Source organism: Pinus tabuliformis, chromosome 5_2, assembly GCF_031772625.1.
Source record: "Pinus tabuliformis cultivar Carrire ecotype Pingquan chromosome 5_2, CPIR1, whole genome shotgun sequence".
Lineage (NCBI taxonomy): Eukaryota > Viridiplantae > Streptophyta > Pinopsida > Pinales > Pinaceae > Pinus > Pinus tabuliformis.
In genome coordinates, this window is record NC_142306.1 from 987,214,019 (window position 1) to 987,236,744 (window position 22,726).

Consider the following 22,726-nt stretch of genomic DNA (forward strand, 5'->3'; position numbering starts at 1 on the left):
TATATTTAATTACATCGGTTAGATACCACAATCAAAATTAGACATTCTCATTCCTTGATATCAAGTTTGATACAATACCACTGTAACAGAGTAACAGCTGCTTGATTACATCAGTTTTAGATAACGAAAGGAGACGCACCAACTAGACTAAAGATATTCTAGGTCCTAAAAACATAATCAGAAATCTTTGTTATTCTATTCGTGGAGGGCCACACCTCCACCTTAGATCCATGGAAAACCAAATTCAAATATATACGATTATTATAACAGATGACCCTACAAGATGACCAGAAAAAGAAACGACATCTCAAACGTGAACTGCAGAAAGTGTTTCTAATTGCTTGTCTTTTCAAATCCTCACCACCGAGGATTTGGCGGCCTGCTATTTTCTGCGGAGACTCTCGATCCCCACTCAAGCAACTCTTTGCTTGTGTCATCCTTGTGTACAACAACTTCAATGAAGCATAAGCAATCCTTTTTGGGGCCTAAGGAAATTTCAATAGCCTCTACAAGCTCTTCTTCTGTTTTAACCTGCACAAAATAGAAGCAGCGCTGTTAAATGAAAACAAAAATACTTATGCAGTTAAATGGCCACTGACATCCGACAAAATGGTCCATCCATTGGTGAAATGATACAAAACCATGCAGAGCGGACAAGAACAAAATACTCATGGAATAAGAATGAACAAGAAAATCAAACAGAATAAAATCATGCTTGAGATATTTCAGCAAAACAGATTAATGGGAATCCCGCATTTTTGTTCGTATATTAATTCGAACTGCCGTGCAGGGAAAACGACGGTAGCATAGTCAATTGCCGAACCATCACGCCGCAGGAAAACAGCTCCAGAAAACCGCCTGACCTTATCAAACCGCTTTTGCTCAGCAAGTGGTTTTCGTACTAACGTGCCCGATGCAATAAGATTTTGTTACCCTTAAAATGTACCTTCTCCAAAACAGCCTTTCTATCGGGACATAACGTTCGTTTGATTTGGCTGAGCGATGATCGTTGGATGAATGAGAAGACTGCTTGCCGTCGGATCCAGGTCAAAGCTGGGTACGCTCTGCAAGGCATGAAGATTGAGTAAAGTTTTGTCTTTCACCAATAAATTAATTTATGAAGTACCTTCCCCATGCTGAGAATTAAATGGCGTTCCTAGATATAGGTGAAAAAAATTAACTTTGGTGTTTTGTTTGTTTTAGGCATGGGGTTTTTACTTTCACGGAACAAGTAAAAAAAAGATTTATTATTTTGATTGCATATGATATATATGCATTATGTTTTTGTTCAGTTGACTTGTGTGAGGAAATGGTGAAATGCACCGCTGGTGCAAATGGGATTGGTATGAGAGGATCGCACAGCAGTGCGAAAATAATTTTTTTTTATGAATTATATGCATTGTAATGCAAAGCAAGGAGATCCGCACATTAGTGCGAAGGCAGAACAAAAGGCAAGGGATGAAAAGTAAAATGGTTCGCAGCAGCAAATAAAAACCCAGGGGAGACAGAGTCTATGGTTATGGGTATGCACAACAGTGTATAAGAAAAAGGCAGGAGCGTGATGGCAAGAAGGAGAAGCATAGCAGTGTGAATGTAAGTAGTGTGAAGACACAGCAGACAACAAGATTTTGTTGAGATGGGAAATACGTGCAGCAGTGCGTGAGATGAAACAACATTGCAATATACAACCGTGTGAATATAGAGGAACAAGCCAGCGTGGGAATTTTTTTTGTTGAAAGAAAACAGAGCAGCGCAATTTTTTTTGTTGAAAGAAAACAGAGCAGTGCCTGTATATATTTTTGAGAATATGAAATTGCCATACGCAGCAGCGGAGAGGTAAGTTTTGTTGTTACTCATTGAGATAAAACGAGAAGGAATTTCCAGCAGAGCATGAATGTAATATTTTGTTGAAAGAGAAATGTGTGGGATGCAGTAGCATATGTATTTTTTTTATTGCAATGTAAGTGTGAAACTCACCGCAGTGAGAATGAAGAAATGTGTTTTTACACAGCAGTGAAAAGGGCAATCATGAATGAAGCAAGAGGATTTTTTTTTTATTTTTTTTTACAGCAGTAAATGTAAGACTTTGTTTTTACATCAGTGAATGTAAAATATTTTTACACACATCAGTGTAAAATCTCAGGTGGAGGCAGAGTAATTTTGTTTTTGGTGGAAGCTCTTGGTGAATCTCTCTGTTAAAGAGGAAGGTGCTCTTTAGCATAGTCTCTTGGTGAATCCCTCTGTCAAGAGGAAGATGCTTTTCAACATAGACTGGTGAATCCCTCTGGTTAAGAAGAAGATGCTCTTCAGCATAATCTTTGGTGAATCCCTCTGTGTGAGGAAGATGTTTTTTTTGTAATAGCAGTTGGAGAATCCCTCTGTGTGAGGAAAATGTTTTTGTAAAAGCAGTGCTGGTGAAATCCCTCTGTTAAAAGGAAGACTCTTTTGTTTGTGGAATTGCATTTGAAGCAGTGTTGGTGAATCCCTCTATGCGAGGAAGACCCTTTTTGTAACAGCAGCTGTGTAATCCCTCTGTAAGAGGAAGAAGTTTGTACCAGGCATTTTATTAATGAATACAAGTTTGATTTGTGTGTGGAAAACTCTGTCTGCTCAGAATTTTTTTTTAGCTTCCCTGTGTTAAAGATCCTGTGGCAGAAACAGAGCATTGTCTCTGTGTTCAGTTTATTTGTTTTTGGGATTTTAACAGAAAAATCCCCAACAGTGGTATCAGAACTAGTCCAGGCTCTTTGAATGCGTCAAAGAAGCTGAAGGAAGGTTTCTTTGTTGCAACAACTTCTCCAGTAGAGTGAAGTCTCAGGCAAAAGGATTCAGGTATTTCTCAAAGTTTTTTTTCTGTGTAACTGCTAAAGACAGTTAGTTGTTTTAAAAACACAGTCAGGTATTTGAAGCATAGTTAAGAATGGCGAGGTCAAAGAAGAAAGTCTCCAATCCTCCTAAGGATGTGTCTCCCTCTACTACTAAAATAGAAAACAATCAATTTGAAAGCATTCTATTTGAGGCTCCAAGGTTCAATGGGAACTTTTATATATGGGAAATAAAAATGAGGACTTTCTTAAAGTCTGAAGGGATTGAAATTTGGGAATCAGTGATTGATGATAGCAGGATGGATAGAGAATCCAAGGAGTACAATGCAAAAGCAGCAAAGACAATCTTGGATGGATTGCCTGATTCTGTAAAGAAGAATCTAGGAAAATATTCATCAGCAAAGGATATATGGGACAGACTTCATGACCTTCACGCAAAGGGAGCACTGATCATGACTATCAGTCAAGAAGGAAATTCTGAACCCATCATAGAAGCTGAAAATGAGAAGGTTGATCTCATCAAGCTTCAAGTATAAGAAAGGTATGAAGAGCTCGCCAAGCTTAAGAAGGAACTTGACCAAAGCAAAAGGAAGCATCATGAAGAAGTCATATCCATGACAAATCAATTGAATAAAGCAAAGAAGTAGGAAGATGTCTTGTCAAGTCAACTTGAACAAAGGCACAAGAGAGTGAACAAACTTGTAGAAGAGATTGGACAGTACAAGGTAGAGGTCTCCTCCCTTAAGTCTAAACTACAAGAAGCCAGGAAACAGGCACAAGACGCTGAGAAGAGAATGGAGATAAGTCAAGCAAAGAATGAAGAAATGAAGTCAGATATCATCTCCCTTAAACTAGTAGCAGCTGAAGCTACTCGTAGCAAGGAAGAAACTGAGGAACAACTTGCAAAGAAGAATAATGAGTGTGAAAGATTGGAAGAAGAGATTGTCCTCCTCAGGAAAAAGGTTGAAGGGATGAACAAAATCATGAAGAGCTCTCAAGCCTTGGATGACATGCTTAGCTATCATAGATCTCCATCTGATAAATCAGGACTCGGGTATGTAGGTGAACCCTCAAACAAGAATGAAAATGCTTTAAGCAAAGGAGATGTGAAGAAGGCAGAAAGAAATTGTGATGCTCCTAGTTCCAGCAAAGGCAAGGAGAAAAATCAAGGCTACAATAGAAGAAATCCTACTCCAAGTAGAAAACCAGCTCCAAGAAGAAATGTTGATAATGTCAAAGAGGCAAGAGGGAATGGTTATCATCAAAGGATCTTGAGGCAGAAAGGCTTCAGAAGTACATCAAGAAAACCTCCATCTCCCAGGTACCAAAGTTCATTTTTTGGTTATTGTTATTCTTGTTCAAACTTTGGTCATATGGCAAAAGACTGTAGAGCATTTCATAGAGATAGATGTTATGGTTTCCGACAACCTCCAAGAAACAATTTTACAGGAAGAAATCATGAAATCTTATTCATGAACAATGTAGAATGTTTCAAGTGTCATAACATTGGGCATATGGCACGTGATTGTAACTTAACATGGGCTCTTACACAAGCTAGACCCATGCAAAAGAAGAAAGTTACACAAGTATGGAGAAGGAAGGAAATACAGTCTGAAATTCCCTTGAGCTCCCCAGCCAATCTAAGTATTTTTTGAGAAGACTCTGCCAAAAGAAGATGATGCATACACTTAGGGGGGCCTGTAATTCTTGATCATTATTGCTGAACTATATTAACAATCATTCTTTGATGAAGATCTTCTTATAGGGGAGAGATATGAAATTAAATCTGCCATAAGAGCAGAGAAGAAAAGGTTGCAGGATAGCTTGGAGATGCAAAGATTGGAAATCTTGCTTAAGGAAGAGAGAAAGAGGATATTACATGATTGGAGTGCCTGAGCACAGCAATGAAAGTGATGAAAGGAAAGCTGATACGAATAGGAAGAAAATCTTTGAATTTTTATGAAGTGTTTGGGTATGACTGAACGCAGTTGAAATTAAAGGGGAGTGTTGGAATATTAATTCCAACTGTCGTGCAGGGACAGCAACGGCAACATAGTCAATTGCCGAATCCGCCATCACGCAGCAGGAAAACAGCTGCAGAAAACCACCTAACCTTATCGGACTGCTTTTGCTCAGCAAGTGGTTTTCGTACAAACGCGCCCGATGCAATAAGATTTTGCCACGCGTAAAATGTACCTTCTCCAAAACAACCTTTCTATCGGGACATAACGTTCGTTTGATTAGGCCGAGCGATGATCGTTGGATGAGTGTGAAGACTGCTCGCCGTCGGATCGAGGTCAAAGCTGGGTACGCTCTGCAGGGCATGGAGATTGCGTAAAGTTTTGTCTTTCACCAGTAAATTAATTTATGAAGTACCTTCGCCATGCTGAGAATTAAATGGCGTTCGTAGATATAGGTGAAAAAATTAAGTTTGGTGTTTTGTTTGTTTTACGCATGTGGTTTTTATTTTCACGGAACAAGTAAAAAAAAGATTTATTATTTTGATTGCATATGATATATATGCATTATGTTTTTGTTCCGTTGACTTGTGTGAGGAAATGGTGAAACGCACAGCTGGTGCAAATGGGATTGGTATGAGAGGATTGCACAACAGTGCGAAAACAATTTTTTTTTATGAATTATATGCATTGTAATGCAAAGCAAGGAGATCCGCACATTAGTGCGAAGGCAGAACAAAAGGCAAGGGATGAAAAGTGAAATGGTTCGCAGCAGCGAATAAAAACCCAGGGGAGACAGAGTCTATGGTTATGGGTATGCACAACAGTGCATAAGAAAAAGGCAGCAGCGTGATGGCAAGAAGGAGAAGCACGGCAGTGCGAATGTAAGCAGTGTGAAGACACAGCAGACAGCAAGATTTTGTTGAGATGGGAAATACGTGCAGCAGCGCGTGAGATGAAACAACATTGCAATATACAACAGTGTGAATATAGAGGAACAGGCCAGTGTGGGAATTTTTTTTGTTGAAAGAAAACAGAGCAGCGCCTGTATATATTTTTGAGAATATGAAATTGCCATACGCAGCAGCGGAGAGGTAAGTTTTGTTGTTACTCGTTGAGATAAAACGAGAAGGAATTTGCAGCAGAGCATGAATGTAATATTTTGTTGAAAGAGAAATGTGTGGGATGCAGTAGCATATGTATTTTTTTTATTGCAATGTAAATGTGAAACTCGAGAATGAAGAAATGTGTGGGCAATCGTGAATGAAGCAAGAGGATTTTTTTTTATTTTTTATTTTTTACAGCAGTAAATCTCAGGTGGAGGCAGAGTAATTTTGTTTCTGGTGGAAGCTCTTAGTGAATCCATCTGTTAAAGAGGAAGGTGCTCTTCAGCATAGTCTCTTGGTGAATCTCTCTGTCAAGAGAAAGATGTTTTTCAGCATAGACTAGTGAATCCCTCTGGTTAAGAAGAAGATGCTCTTCACCATAATCTCTGGTGAATCCCTCTGTGTGAGGAAGATGTTTTTTTTTGTAACAGCAGTTGGAGAATCCCTCTGTGTGAGGAAGATGTTTTTGTAAAAGCAGTGCTGGTGAAATCCCTCTGTTAAGAGGAAGAGTCTTTTGTTTGTGGAACTGCATGTGAAGCAGTGTTAGTGAATCCCTCTATGTGAGGAAAACCTTTTTTGTAACAGCAGCTGTGTAATCCCTCTGTAAGAGGAAGAAGTTTGTATCAGGCATTTTATTAATGAATACAAGTTTGATTTGTGTGTGGAAAACTCTGTCAGCTCACAAAATTTTTTAAGCTTCCCTGTGTTAAAGATCCTGTGGCAGAAACAAAGCATTGTCTCTGTGTTCAGTTTATTTGTTTTTGGGATTTTAACAGAAAAATCCCCAACAATTTTTTAAGGTTGATACAAAACCATGTAGAGCTGACAAGAACACAAAACTCCCATTCAATAAACCAAAACTCCCATTAAATAAACCAGCAGATTAATAAGTCATGTTTTGCATATTACAGAAAAAACTGTCTAATAAAGCCATCCTGGCATGATATAAAATTAGAACCATGTAGGGCTGATAGGAACAAAAACACCCATCATAATGAGAATAAAAAAAAGAAACCAGTAGATTCAGGTCATTCTAATTTTACTGAGACAGAAGTTATTTTCTTGTTTCTCTAATCCGTCAATTGGCTGGAAACTGCTATTGAAAGTAACCAACACAAAGGTTCCTAACAAGAAATACAGTTGTCCCTCAGCTGACATGCTGGTTTGTAAAGTCGAGAGTGCAATAGATACCTCAATAGATGTAAACCTATAAAAACAGTCCTCCAATATGATATTGAGTTCTGGCCAATTCAAAGAGGAGTCCTGAAGGCTACAATAATATAATTTTCAAGGAAAAGTAGTTGGTTAGGAAGTGGGCCTTGGCAAATGACAAAATGGACAAGCAACCATACTAAAACAAATCCTTAGCTTATGCAGAAGTACTCCCTTATCAGAAAAAAAAAAACTAGAGGCACTGGTAAAAAGGTTGCCCATGCTGTACCTTGACAGTCCAGCATTTTCCTTCACCGTTATGAAGGGCATCTACTAAGCCGGTGTAGTTCCAATTCTTTATAACGTTGTATGGTCCATCATGAATTTCGACCTCTATAGTGTATCCTCCATTATTAATCAGAAAAATGATATTATTCTGCCCATTTCGAATCATGGTAGACACTTCCTGGACTGTGACCTGTTCAAATGAGCAGGAATACATTTAGGGATAAAAACTGGCTGAATTTCGGACGAAACAACTAATTCAAAGGAATTCAATATTTCAAATCTTATGTACATTGGTACTCTATCATTGTTCTCCATTAAAACAATATCTCGAAATTTGAAATAAAAATCCTTGCATCTGCACCTGGAAGCTTCCATCACCAATGCATGCGATTACACGCTTGTCTGGCGTTGCTTGAGCATAACCCAGTGTTGCTCCTACAGACCAGCCAATTGATCCATACTGCATTTGGAACTCATACCTGTCAAACACACGTTTAACACACGGAACAAACTATCTGTAAATATATGGACAATAATACTTGTAAATAGAGCGCCAGCAAAGGACAAAAAGAGCACCTTAGAAAAGAGTTCAAACAATTGACCTCTCTCTGATCCTCAGATTTAATCCACATAAAGATGCCCCTCATTAGAGAATATTCATTCTCTTTCATCACTCATTGGGTTGTGATGGTAGTATTATTTAGTTATTGATTAACAGTAACATATATTGTTACGGAATAGATTGTTTGAAAATTAGGCATGCCCATGCATTTACTCCTTCCAAAATTTCCTAACTAAAGCTAAGAAACTAATGGGAAGGAGCATAGAAAACTTCGTTCCTGTTCATACCATTCTAAACACACCCTGACCTTAACATTTCCTCACGTGATCCATATTTTGTTAGAAAGAATAAAGGGTAACTTTGGTTTATAGAAAATCCTTGAAACCATAAATGATATGCAATAATATTGCAAATTTTTTTTTAGCAAAAGTAATACTTATTAACCAATACTGTCAGCCTCTTGGCAACAAGCAGATTACTGAATTACAGCGTCCTTGACAGAAAAATGATGTTTGACTTACCCACATTTTTCTGGCAATTTAAGCTTCTGGCAATTGAACCAAGAGTCACCAGTTTCAGCAATAACAGCAGTTTCATTTGTTAGCATGCCCTGAAACCAACCATTTTATACCAGTGAATATCTAACGAAAATCCCACTGCATATGGACCCTATAAGAACACAGCCAACTAAACAGTAACTGTCTTACGAATTTTACTTCAGAATTTGGTTAGATTCTATGAGGCCTTGCCTGGATGTGTTTGAATAGCACGTTGACCTTTAAGGGCTCATTTGGTGAACTTTTCAAGGGAATGCCTTCCGGTACGAAAATACGCCGATAATTTTCCAGTGATGTGGGGTTGCGTTGCAACTTCTTTGCAAGGGCCTCTAAGAAATCTTTCATCAATACACACCCAAAAGTTGGTCCATTTCTCACAGTCACCCTGTCAGGTTGCACTATTATAGCTTTCTCCTTGTTCAATAGTAATGAATATCCCACTGAAGTATAGTCATTGAGAATTGGCCCTGCAAATAAATATGCATCTGCAGATTCAACTATTTCAGCACAGAATGGAGTACTTATTCCACCCCAGTAAGTCCCTATGAAATGAGGATGAGTCTCTGGAACCTGCCCTTTAGCAGACGGCATTACAGCCATCGAATAACCAGATGCATCAGCTAATTTCACAAATGCATTTTTTGCCTGAGCAACCTTCATATTTGACCCACCTATCAACACTGGCTTCACTGCTGCATTTAGGAATTATGTTGTCATGTCCACTGCAGCTTTCAAACTTTTTGGATTGCTTAGCCTACCGTGTCAAAAGAAAAAGAAAATTGGGATTAGCGAATGATCAGCAGAACACAGTAGAACTTCATTATTTCAATCTAATCCCGTATCAAACTTTGAATTTTTTTTGGAAATGAATAAAATAAAATTACTCCACGTAATACCACAGACAGAAGTTAGCACGGGTAGGCAAAACACCTTGCTTAGCAGAGAAGCGCATTCTACACATGGCCATGTGTGATTTCGTTAGTGATGAACCATGAGTTTTGTTTTAAATTAAAAAATGAATAAATATTTGCTTAATAAGAAACAAAATAGTTTTAAGAGAGTAAATAAAAAACATAACAGTTGTAAGAGAGTTATAATTGAAGATATTTAATTAGTAGAATTTGAATATTTTATAAATATTAAATAAGGATGGCTATCACTTTTTTTTGGTCTGTAAATTTAATGTATATTAATTAATTTTTTTATAATTTTTTTTATTAGGATTATTTTTCTAGTACAGTTCTAATGTATATTAATTAATTTTTTTATAATTTTTTTTATTATGATTATTTTTCTAGTACAGTTTTCTTTATATTAGTGGTATTAAAGCAGAGATGAATGGTATAGAGAATAGAAAAATAGACTTAAAGGAATTGAAGAAACAATTAGAGAGATGAATCACCAAGATTGAGGTTGATCTTCAAGGTGATATTTTCTTTCCTTTCTTTTTGGAGACCTTGACTTAACCTTCCTAATGCGGTTTGATCAAAGTGATATGCAAATTGTCATTTCACGCTAAAGAAGAGTTTGTGTCAGAGTTCAAAGAATTCGACTCATAAGCTCGTTTCAATATACCCGGAGAAGCATTATTACTCAATATCTTTGTGCTTGTTGAAGGAGCATAGTCCACATTAGAAACCACAGGAGATGTGTGAGACCTTGAGTCTTGGACCTTGTCCCTCATCATCAACTTCTTCATCCCCTTTCTATGACATAGAGGAGGCCTTGCCCTCCATAGGAGGAGGTTTGAAGGACTTCCAAATTTTAAATCTGAAATTGCAGATGTTCCACTTCTGTTGAGAATTAAACACTGGGGAAGAATTTTGTAAGTGGTCTGCTTGATGGTAGAAGTTGCAATGAAAAGAAGTATTTTCATAGTCTAGAGCCTGAGTCCAGTGAAAATCAACGATGTTTAAATTGATTTGGTCAGGCAACCCTTTATTGATATCGATTTCAACATAAATTTGACATAGGTGTATACACCAAGCTACCCATTAAAGACATCAGTAATAACACGATGACCCAAAGAGTTGCCAGAAAGCTCAAAGAGTCTCCAGTGCCTGAAGGATTGTGTAGTGCCATAGGGGAGCCGGTAGATTAAGAAGCCTTGCACATATTGGCGTCTTGGTAATGACACTTGTGCGAGGGTCAAAATCTGGGAACCAAGGTGTTAGAAGCAATCTAGCATTACCCCAAAACAAGGGCTTTTAAATAAAACTTTCTAATAATCTTGAGATAACACAATGAGTAAGTCTTTTGAGCAAAAAATAACCTTACAATTCTTAGTCCATATGGAAAAGATCCTTGTAGGGAAAAAAAACCATTAAAATGAAAAATTAGAACTGCCTCTGAATACACCTAGTGAAAATCCTCATCTCAATAATACCTTATTAATATATATTATTTAGATTATTATGTAAATATATATATTATCATTATACTCTAAATATCATATTTTAGGTTACTGATCATTTTTTATGGCTAATAAATTATATTGTTTTATAAATATGAAAAATATTTCTCTTAAAATAATTAAAGCTCTCGAAGAATTTGATCCCAATCAGAGGTTAGAAGATCTAGACTAGTATATACACTCTCTTTATATATATAAACCTCATAACAATCCAGTAAGTGTTAGGATGATATATTACACATGGGAAAAATTATAGTATTATATATGTGTTTTGAAAGTGTATTTTGAGATTTAATTTGTCTAAAATTTTGCAATAATTAGTTAAAATTATAAATTTAAATTATCAACTCTAAGATAATATAATACTAGTACCTATAAATTTTTCAAAATATTAAATCTATCTATATAATCAAAAACCTATTATAAACCACCCATATCAAAATTTTACCCAAAACAAATTCACCCCTCCAAAACCCTAAACCATATAACGTTTAGACAACACAAACTAAGCCTCTAGAATTAATCTAGGATAAAAAAAAAGGAGAGGGGATAGATTATTCAAATTTCAAGAATCTATTACCTGGGCGATAAGCAATATGGAACCGGTTGCCGGCTGAAAGCGGGGTGCTCAATGCCAGCAAGATTACAGCTGATGTTGATATACACAGGTTTGCTCTTTCTGAGCGCTGTGGAAATCGCATAGTCGATGAGCTCCTGGGCATCGTCCAAGTGATTCACAATAACCTGCACAGTTTTGAAATACTAACATTCAGACCGTGGATCTAGGAGCAATCCAGTCCTTCGGCCCTTACGAAACCTGCTCAATGCAGGAAATCAACATACAATCCAATACCAATTCCAGTATAAGATCACATTTTACAGAAATCGGAGACCTGAGCGCATGTGACCGCATGGAAGCAGCGAAGCTCCTAGCTGAAGTCGGGCATCCCAGTGGTATGATGCAGAATGCGGTTGGTGCCATAGTCGTTAGAATTAGGCCCCCCCACGATACAGATGACGGGCAGATTGTCGCTGTAAGCCCCCGCGATCGCGTTGATGACGCTGAGCCCCCCGACTGTGAACGTCACGACGCAGGCCCCCACGCCTCTGGATCGCGCGTAGCCATCGGCCGCGTAGCCGGCGTTGAGCTCGTTGCAGCAGCCTACGAGATTGAGGCCCTGCTCCTCCAGCAGATGGTCCAGTAAGATGAGATTGAAGTCCCCAGGGATCGAGAAAACGTCCGTGACGCCGACCTCAACGAGCCTTCGCGCCAGGTGGCGGCCTACCGTGGAGGAGGAAATCGGCAGATACTCCGCGTCATGACGTTGGTACTGAGGAGAGAGTTGGAGATATTCATATTTCACCTCATCGGCTTCAATGGCTTCAATGTTTGCATCGTGAAAACCAGTGATTGCACTATCACTATCGCTTGAATGGGCGCAGAATGGTGAAGCGGCACGATGTTGGACAACTTTTGCGGAAAAAAACAATTTATTCACAGAAAAAGCAAGTGTTGGGAGGTGACTCCAGTTGTTGCCATCATGAACTTGGGATCTTCCGTTTATATTCATAATATTTGTAACAGCAAGAAGAGGGGAAGAAGGTGATCCAGAACTGTTCCTGCTCATTTCAAAAGAAACTCCACCACAGCTAGACAACCGCGGGAGTAGCAGTTGGGCCGCCATATTTATATCCACAGAGTTATGTAATAATACGACAAGCAATCTTAATTCAGAAAGCGATAAACAGGATTGGAGAATTTATATAGGCTTGTTTCCTAATGGAAATTATATTGTAGACAAGGCTCAGCCAAGTTCGGGGAATTTTTTTTATATGGGAGAGTAAGACTAGTTACTCTGTATGTAGCAGATATATATGAGCCGCAAAGAAGAGGAGCACAAGAAAACTGCATATCATTGCAGGGATGTAATGGAAGTCTTGAATTAAATTAAAATGATTGATATCTTTATAGCTGGAACGGTATGTTCTCTAAGACATTTGGCATGCGATTTGGTTTGAGAATTCGGGATGGCATTTCCTATGAAGCCAGCGATGCGCCGAGTTAGCAGAGTTGACTTAAATTAATTTTTATTATTAATAATAGCCGAGTTAGCAAAGTTGACTTAAATTACCTTTTATTATTAATAATAGCCGGGTTACCAAAGTTGACTTAAATTAATTTTTATTATTAATAATAATTTATTTGCGGCTACCAAAGTCGACTTAAATAAATTTTTATTATTAATAATAATTGATTTGTATTTGTATTGGTATTGAATATTAGTATTTTTATTTTTAGTGTATTAGTTCTTTGTCATGTTTATGCAGGTGAATTGGAATTTTTTTATACTGAATTTATAATTAATTTAAAGTAAGAAGATATCTAATTTAAGTATGAATTAAGTTGAATTATAATAACTAGATTTCGATATGTTGGGTTAACTCAAGGTTGTCTTTCAAAATGGTGGCATAGATTATTATGGAAGGGACAAGATCTCTTAAATGTAGGTTGTTTTTTTGTTAGTGTTGGACGGAAAAATATTGATCCGGGAGATTCTTGTTAAGTGAGGATGGGAAGGTCCTCTATCATGCAATCTAAGTTGGATGAATGAAAATTTTATTGTTCATTTATTTATTCAGTGTTTTTTTTATTTTCTATTTGGAAAGTGGTTTTCTCTTGTTTTAACCTTGATGCATTGTGGAATGGAAGCTCACTTGAAGAGTGCTTCTAGACTTACAAACAAAGGTTTATTTCCTCTTCCCTCAAATTATTTATTGTAAGGAATTTGGCTAGGGCCAAACCGTTGTATGTTTGAAGAAACTTATGGTTTTCTCTGAAGTTATTTCTCATAATCCAAAATCGTCTTATCTTGAGCAAGTGAAACCGTCGTAAGGGAAGAATATCAAGCTTATGAGAGATGTGGAGGTTTCGACTAGTACAATATGGGGATTCTTTGATGGACCTAGTAAGAGGGATGTTTTTGGTGTGTATAGTCATTTTTTCTCCCATAATCTAATGATTAAAATGAAAACTAGGTATTGGCTAAGGCAAAAAATTTACAACTAAACTCCTTGCTATGTGGTGTGCCATGAGGATTATTTGTTGGAAGTAGATAGAAGTATTTAGATTGTTTGGATATTCAAAAGTCTTTATGGACTAGTTCAATGGAAGAGTTGATTTAAGAATCCTTCATTTAAAATCATGCCAAAGGAAAATCCACTAGCTATAGGAGCAATATGATGATGTGCAGGTTCTTCATACAATCAAGGAAAATAATACCATGGTGGATATGTTATCCAAGGAAGCTCTACTATTATATGTTGGGTTAGTTTCCATGTCAAAGGTGTCTAATGGTAATGTGTTGTCTATTTTGTCTTTTAATTTGTTTTATCCTATTCAAATAAGATTTAGTTAAGTTTCAAGATATGTTTAAAGTTTAAGATATATCTGAGATTTATTTTCAACCCAATTTTTTAAGTTATCAAGTAAGTTACTATACAACCAAGAAATTGTACTTTTTGATTTCCTATGAAATCTCAAAAATATGTTTTCTCTTTTGCAAAAAAAATATTGTATTTATATTACTACTAATATTAGTATTTTTAATTTTTTTTAAATCACCATAGAGGATTTATATTACTTTAACCAAAACAAATTACAAAATAGTATGCCTGATAACATATTAGTATTGTTTTAATATTACTAGAAAATTAGTAAATATGGTTATGTGTAAATTTTTATAGAGTGAAAAATACAATGTGTTTTTTTTTCATCGCTTAAATTGTATTTTTGAATTTTTGAATGCTAAATAAAATATATATAGGACCAAATAAAAAATTTAACCATAAAAACTTATTTTTTTTCTATTTATAGATATATATGAAGTTGATATGGACAATTAATTAACATACATATTCAAATATTTTATTTAAATCTCTTGTTAAAATATTTTTGAAAAGTATAAGATTTAAACATATTCACACATTGTTTTACTTCTAATTACTTTAAAGCATATTCACACATTGTTTTACTTCTAATTACTTTAATGGGTTATGGTTGTGGTTAGCTAATCTCCACAAGTGGATTTTTGAAACCTCTTCTGACTAATGAAATGAATATTTATCCTCTTGCTTATGGTTTTTCTTGTAGTTGTTTTTTATAATATCGAGGATAAGAAGGTCATTTGTGAATCCAAGCCCTAGTTCGAGGGTAGTGTTGGTCTCTTCATGCAACCCTAGTCTCCCACCTTTGATCTTGTTATGACGTCAATCTCCACAACTCCAGTATGGGTAAGACTTTTGAACCTTCCCATGCATCTATGGAATCTCTCATAGTTATCTTCTATTAGAAACGCATTAGGGAAGTTTTATTCTTACAGCCCAGAAACTGGAAATTTTTATAATATCGCTTATGCTTGAATATGTGTGTAGATGGATTTCAGCAAGAAGATTTTTTTGTCAAAGAAAATTCACCAAAGGAAAAAAATTAGTAAAAAAGAAGCGCATGTAAACGAGGACCGCCTGGATTCAACGTTAGTGGAAATGCAACAAACCCTGGTGAAAGCTAGATCCTCCATCAAATCCTCAAGGAATAAAGATGGAAGAGCAATTTCTTGGGCAGATCAAGCAGATGAGGAAGAACTTAAATATAACATATCTCACTCACCAAAGGATATCCCATTGGATGTAGCATAAAATATGGGTTGGATTCAAGTGGGGAAGAAGGGAAAAAATATTTCCCTAACGAAAACAAGAAGTCAGTAAAAATCAAATCAAAAAGTTGTACAAAATGGAATGTAAAGGTATTTGAATCTTGGGAGTATTACAGAATTTTTTTAGCTAGAATAGAACTTAAATTTTTGTATCATTGGGTAATTGATTAAGGGATTAGATTGATCCACCATGCTCAATCTTGGTAACTTTGAAAAAATGTAACGGTTCTAGGCCAGATCTCAACTTTCTCTTTTAATAAAACTTTCATGATCATTTCATTTAAAATAAAAAATAATGTATTATCATAATAATAATAATGATATTATAATAATAGGACATTTGAGCCATAAAAAACCATGAAAAGAGGATACAAAGTGTTCCCAATTCTTATTTATCACTCTTATTTTGGTCTCTATCTACCATAATAACTTTCCTATTTCTAATGATTTCCCATTTTCCTTCCTTTCTTGCCTCCTTTACCTTTTAAACTTAGTTCAGCTTGCTCTTCTAGAAGAATATCCTCATTTATAAATAATTTTAACCCTTTTATTCTTGGATATTTACTAAGTATATCTTATTTTTGGTCATTACAACTTACCTTAACCCTGAGCAGTCTATGTTTATGCTCAAGTATCTTTCCCACCCTTTTCTCTTATGTGAGATAAGTTGTTTGAATTTGTGACTTAGTTTTCAATTGTTGATTTACTATTTCTAATGTGTCCTCATCTTTTTCCTCTTTTATACTAACAATGATAAGGTTCGGAGCTCTTTTACAATGCTCATGATGTAGTTTAATTATTTTGTTCATCTCCTCTTTGATGGGTTTTATATCTAATTTATTCTTTGTGCTACTTAAGAGTTGATCTGGATCTCTTCAACTACCAAAATTAACAAAGATATTTTACTTCTGTGATGTTATTAGAATTGAATTTAAAAGAGTATAAAACAACCACATGTGCATACTAAAAGAAGAGGAAACATAATGACGATATGTAGAAATTCCCACTGTAGATCAACAGATTATGCAATAGACTAAAGCAAAATACAAGATCTACTTCTACAACAAACTTTGCGTAAAATTAATTCAATTGAGCAAGATCAAGAGAACACATATAACTAAGAATGAGAAATCAATCACACATAACACAGAAGAAATAACCCGGGGAAAGCCTCAGCTTAAAACCCCAATCTTTGTATTATCATACAAGTGGAAATCATGTTCAAGTTACAAAAAGAATCAGCTCTCAAGCCATCTTGCTCCCTCTGCAATGAAACAATACAGCTCACAGACTGAATAGACATAGTATATGTCCTCCTCAAGCCCTCGAAGCCTCCTATTTCCTTGTGCAGTTTTTCTTGGGGTCCAGTGAAGCCACATGTGTGAATTGGCCTCATCACACTCAAAAAACCTGAAGAAGTAACTGCGCAATCCTCAAGGAAAGAATTCCTTCTGCATGCAAGGGATATTCACAATGGAATATTCTAGCAACTGATAGTACATTGTACCTCCATCTGATCTTAACTAGGTCTCTTTTGGAACTGACATGCATGAGTTATTTATGAGAGAATATTCAGTTATCTGAAGTGCAACAGTTACATGCATGCATGCAATAACTAACTGAACTTACATTAATTCAACAAATTGTTTGAATTAATCTAACTGGACTTGACTCGATTAACTGGGCCAACTAATTACAACTCAATATTACAACTCATACTTATCTCTTTAACTGATGGACAAATTCCTCAATTAATGGAGAAATTGTTGCATGTCCCCACATAGACTTCATGTTTGATTTTCCTTAACTAATTAACTCATGGTGAATTAATTAATTATTTTACAAATAGCTGCTAAGATCAAATTCGAATTTTACTTCACTATTTTAGTTTTAGGGACTGACTAAAATAGGAAGGTATCCCGAAATGCTATTTATACCAGTACTAAATTTAGCACTTCTATATTTAGCATTTCTTGTTGCTATTTTCAACACTCCCTCTCAACAAGAAAGGGATTATCAGTAACCCCAATCCCATCTCTGTGGAACTCGAACTTGCATTTTGACAATGCCTTAGTCAAAATATTTGCATCTTGTTCCTCGGTTGAAACATACAACAACAACATGATCCTCTTGACCACACAGTCTCGAAGATGGTGATACTGAATATCGATGTGCTTGGACCTGTCATGAAAGACTAGATTCTCAGAGAGTTTGATACAACTCTGGTTATCGCAGTAGATCACTATAGGATCCATCCTCTGACCAAACAATCCCACTAGAATATTCCGCATCCAAATGGCCTCACATGCAGCCTAACTAGCAGCCATGTATTCAGCCTCTGCTGAGCTAAGTGCAACTGATCTCTATTTCCTGTTGTACCAGGAAACTGCAGTTGAACCAAGGTTGAAGATTCCTCCAGAAGTGCTCTTCCGGTCTGATGGAATCCCTACCCAATCCACATCTGTGAAGCCCTGAAGCTTCACTCCCTCTGTCCGTCTATACCACAATCCGAACTGAAATGTGCCTCTGAGGTATCTCAACACATGCTTCGTTGCCTTCCAAAACAACTTGGTAGGCTGAACCATAGCTTGACTTAGCTGGTTCACTACAAAGCATAAGTTGGGTCGTGTGTTCACCAGATACATAAGTGAACCCACCAGCTGTTGATAAACAATAGTAGCTACTATGTCAGTTGAAGTAGCATCCTCCTTCCTCCAGTTCCCAGCTAGAGGAGTCTGCATGGGCTTGCACTTCTCCATGTGAAATCACCTGAGTATCTCATTGGCATACTTGCCTTGAGACACAAATACTTCACCATCTTTCTGCCACACCTCCATGCCTAGAAAGTATTGCATAAGGCCCATGTCCTTCATCTCGAACTCTCTTGCAAGGTCCTCCTTGCAAGACTGTATCAGCTGACCCTATCAAAATCAGATCATCAACATAAAGAACAATGATCAATGGTTTACCTTCTACCATGATGTGGTAAAGGTTCGCATCTGCTTCACTCTTGGTGAAGCCCAAACTGGTGAAATAACTGTCAATCCTAGTGTACCAAGCACAGGGTGCTTGCTTTAGACCATACAAAGCCCTCTTGAGTCTACACACATGCGACTTATGACCGAAGGTCTCGAAACCTTCTGGTTGTTCAATGTACACCTCCTCCTCAATCTTCCCATTGAGGAATGTTGTCTTCACGTCCATCTGGTGGATCTTCCACCCCATCTGAGCTGATAGTGCCAACATCAATATAACCGATGAGCACCTTGCTACGGGAGAAAAAGTCTCATCGTAGTCGATCCCCTCAAACTGTGAGAAACCTCGGGCAACAAATCTTGCCTTATGTTTCTCAACACTACCATCAGCTACCTGCTTTACCTTGTAAGGTCATTTGGAACTCGCCACTGACTTGCCCTGAGGTCTTGGGACAACATCCCACACACTGTTCCGAATGATAGAGTCATACTCCTCTACCATTGCATCAACCCAGACTGGTTGTTGCACTACCTCCTCAAATGAAGAAGGTTTGGTATCTACACACTCCCCAACCAGGGCCATGTACCCAGTGTATCGCTCGAGCAACCTCCTCTATTTGCGCTGAGAAGATGGTTGTCCCACATTCTCCCATGCATCCAGCATCAACCTGTCAGCTTCCTTTGAGCGTTTCCGCCCATCTCTGGAAGTCTCAGCATGAGTGGATGTCTCCACTCCAAGATCCTCTACATGCGCTGCTCTGCATCAATCTGAGGCTCCTCCTCCTTAGGAACTGAAAGTTCCTCCTCTGCATGCAACTTGAGTTCCCTCTCAAGTGATAAGCGCATGGCTTTCTTCTCGTTGAAATTCAGATCCCTGCGCACCACTGTCCTCTGAGTGGAAGGCAGGTACACCCGATAGTTGTGGGGTGTATCTGTGTACCCCACAAGTATTCCCAACTCAACTGTTGGGTCTAGCTTCTTCCTGGCATCTTTGGTCACATGACAGTAAAATGATGATCCAAATATTCAGAAGTGACTTACATTAGGTCACTTCCCGGAAAAGGCCTCCATAGGTGTCTTCATCCCCAGTATATGGTGCAAGCTTCTGTTTTGCACGTATACTGCTATATTGCATGCCTCAGCCCACAAATGCAATGGTAGGCTTTGGTCATGCAACATCGCTCGAGCTGCTCCCACAATCAATCTGTTCTTCCTTTTGTCCACCCCATTCTGTTGTGGGTTATGGGGTGCCATCAATTCCCGTTTAATTCCTTTTGCAAAGAAGAAGTCTTTAAACTATTGGGAGACATACTTGGGAGACATACTCTCCACCATTGTCGCTACGCAAGGCTTTTATTTTCTTTCCAGATTCTTTCTCTGCAAGGCTTTAAACTCACAAAATCTCAAGAAGGTCTAATCCTTCTTTTGCATAAAGTAGATCCAGCATCTACGAGAAAAATCATAAATAATAATAACATAGTACCTTTTTTTAGCAGTGGAGGCTATAGAGAATGGTCCACAAACATCTGAGTGAACTCTCTCTAGGATTGCTCCAGCTCTACTGTCTCGATCTGGAAAGGAAGATTTCTCATACTTGCCCAAGGTACAACCTTTGCATGTATTTGTCTGCTCAAGTTTTCCCTTAGGTAATCTTGTAGAAATATGTTGCATGATCTTCAGGGCTCCATGGTGCAAGTGGCCCAGTCTTCTATGCCATAGCTCGCCAACATCTTGGCTCTGCACCATCTCAACCTTGGAACTCAATGCAGCACATTCGTCTACCTCCAGCTTGTAGAGATTATTTACTCAAATCCCAATTTTCTTTGTCTGTCCAGTATCGATATGCCTCAAGAATACCTTTCCTTTACTAAAGACTACATCATAGCCTTTATCTTCTAGCATAGTGATAGACACAAGATTCTTCTTCAGACCTGGTACATACTTTATAGCAGTCAAGGTGAGGGGAGCTCCATGCTCCCTCTGAAACACAACCATACATTCACCTGAAACACAGTACTTTCCATCATCTCCCATCTCGATCTGCATCTGGAGATCCTTCTCCTCCAAGGTACTGAAAAGATTCTTGTAAATGTGTTAGAAAGCGTGCATAGATGAATCTAGCTAGTAAAGGTTGAACACACAGCTTTGCAGACCAAAAACACTAAAAGAAAATCGAAAGAACAAAAGAATGATTCGTTAGAAAATAGGTTACAAGCTCATGATATAGCATTGCTGGGTGAAGATCCCAAGGTAATGCACCATAGTGGTGATCAATTAGAGGACTCAACACCTACAACAATTTCTGGAGAGAACTAGCCAGTTGCGGAGTGAAAGGAGGAGCAAATCAAGGAGTAAATCATGCAGAAGAACTATCCAGTTGCTGAGTTAAAGAAGGAGAAAATTAGGGAGTAAATCATGCAGAAGAACTAGCCAGTTGCCCATTTAAATAAGGAGCAAATCAAGGAGTAAATCATGCAGAAGGAATCTTGCATGTAGTCCCATGCTCTAACTAAGTGTCCACATGTAGGTGTGTAGTACCTCCAACACCCCCCCTAAACACCACTATGGGGAAAAATAGAAAATGGGCCCTGGCAACTAGGGCCAAAGGTCACCCAAAATACAGTGCAACTTGTACTAAAATTGAGGAAAGAGGGAAAACCTTGTGGGAAATACCCCCCCTCAAAATACAATGTAATCAAAAGAAAAGAGGAAGAAAAGACAGTTGCTAAGCAACTGTGTCCTTCACTCCAAGACAATCGCGCAGAGAGCGAAACTTCTACTCAGTGAATGTCTTGGTGAATATGTCTGCAGTCTGTTCTGCTGAAGGACAGAACTGCAAATCAATGACCCGATCATGTACTAAGTCTCTAATGTAGTGCATATGGATCTCTATGTGCTTCGTCCGCTGCTGCTGTACTAGATCCCTGCAAAATTTGAGAGTGCTCTGGTTGTCACACCAGATGACAATGGGTTGGTGGAACTGGATGTCCAACTCATTGAGGAAGTGTTGTAACCATAGAGCCTGAATGGTGATGTTGACTACTCCTCTATACTCGGCCTCATCTGAAGAGAGAGCAATAGCAGCCTGCTTCTTGCTCGACCAATAGATAGGGCCAGACCCTAGACTGAGTGAATATCTGAAGGTGGACTTGCGATCAATGCTGTCACCCACCCAATCAGAATCAGTGAAGCCAAGGAGATTCAATGCAATGCCTGCTGCATAGTGAATCTCGAAGGTGATGGTGCCCTGCACATATCAGAGGATGCGCTTGGCAGTGTTCCAATGTAGCTCATGCGGCTCCTGCATGTATCTCGAAACTGCCCCTACTACATATGAGAGATCTGGTCTGGAGTGGGTGAGGTACAATAAGCTCCCCACTAGATGTTGGTAGAGAGTTCTGTCAACTAATGGAGTGTCACCTCCATCCTCAAGGCGTACCCCAAACAGAAAAGGAGTCGGTGTTGGCTTGCAGTCAGTCATGTGAAATCTCTTGAGGAGATCCTGTGCATACTTAGCCTGAGAGAGATTGATGCCTGTGGCATCCTAGCTGATCTCAAGACCAAGAAAGAAGTGTAATGGACCTATGTCCGTCATCAAGAACTTATCATGCAAGGCCCTCTTAACTGCAACAATTGTTGAAACCAAGTTGTCAGTGATTAGGAGATCATCCACATACAAAACTAAGATAAGAAGAGAATCATGTGTCCTGAGCATGTAAACATTCGGATCAGACTTACATCTTTCGAAGTTTTGTGATAAGAGAAAAGAATCCATTTTTGCATACCAAGCTCTCGGGGCCTGCTTAAGGTCGTAGAGAGATTTCTTTAGTCTGCATACCAAAGATGAATCCTGAATGAAACCATGTGGCTGCTCCATGCAAATCTCCTCTGACAGGTCTCCGTGAAGAAAGGTATTCTTCACATCCATCTGATGTACTTCCCATCCCTGGGCAGCAGCAATGGTAAGTGTAAGGCGTATGGAATCCATCTTTGCTACTGGAGCAAAGGTCTTGTCATAATCAATGCCATGCACTTGTTGGAAGCCTTTGGCTACTAGCCTAGCTTTCTGTCTGGTGATTTGCCCATTTGTAGCACTCTTGGTCCTGTAGACCCATTTGCATCGGACAAGTTTCCTTCCTGAAGGAAGGGGGACCAGATCCCAGGTCTGGTTCTCAAGG

At 38.1% G+C, this 22,726-nt stretch overlaps 1 pseudogene; it reads right to left on the minus strand.

Annotated features, from left to right (window-relative positions):
* Positions 1-357: 357 nt before the first annotated feature.
* Positions 358-22,726, minus strand: part of LOC149162615 (pyruvate decarboxylase 2-like) — a 33,390-nt pseudogene continuing 11,021 nt past the window's right edge.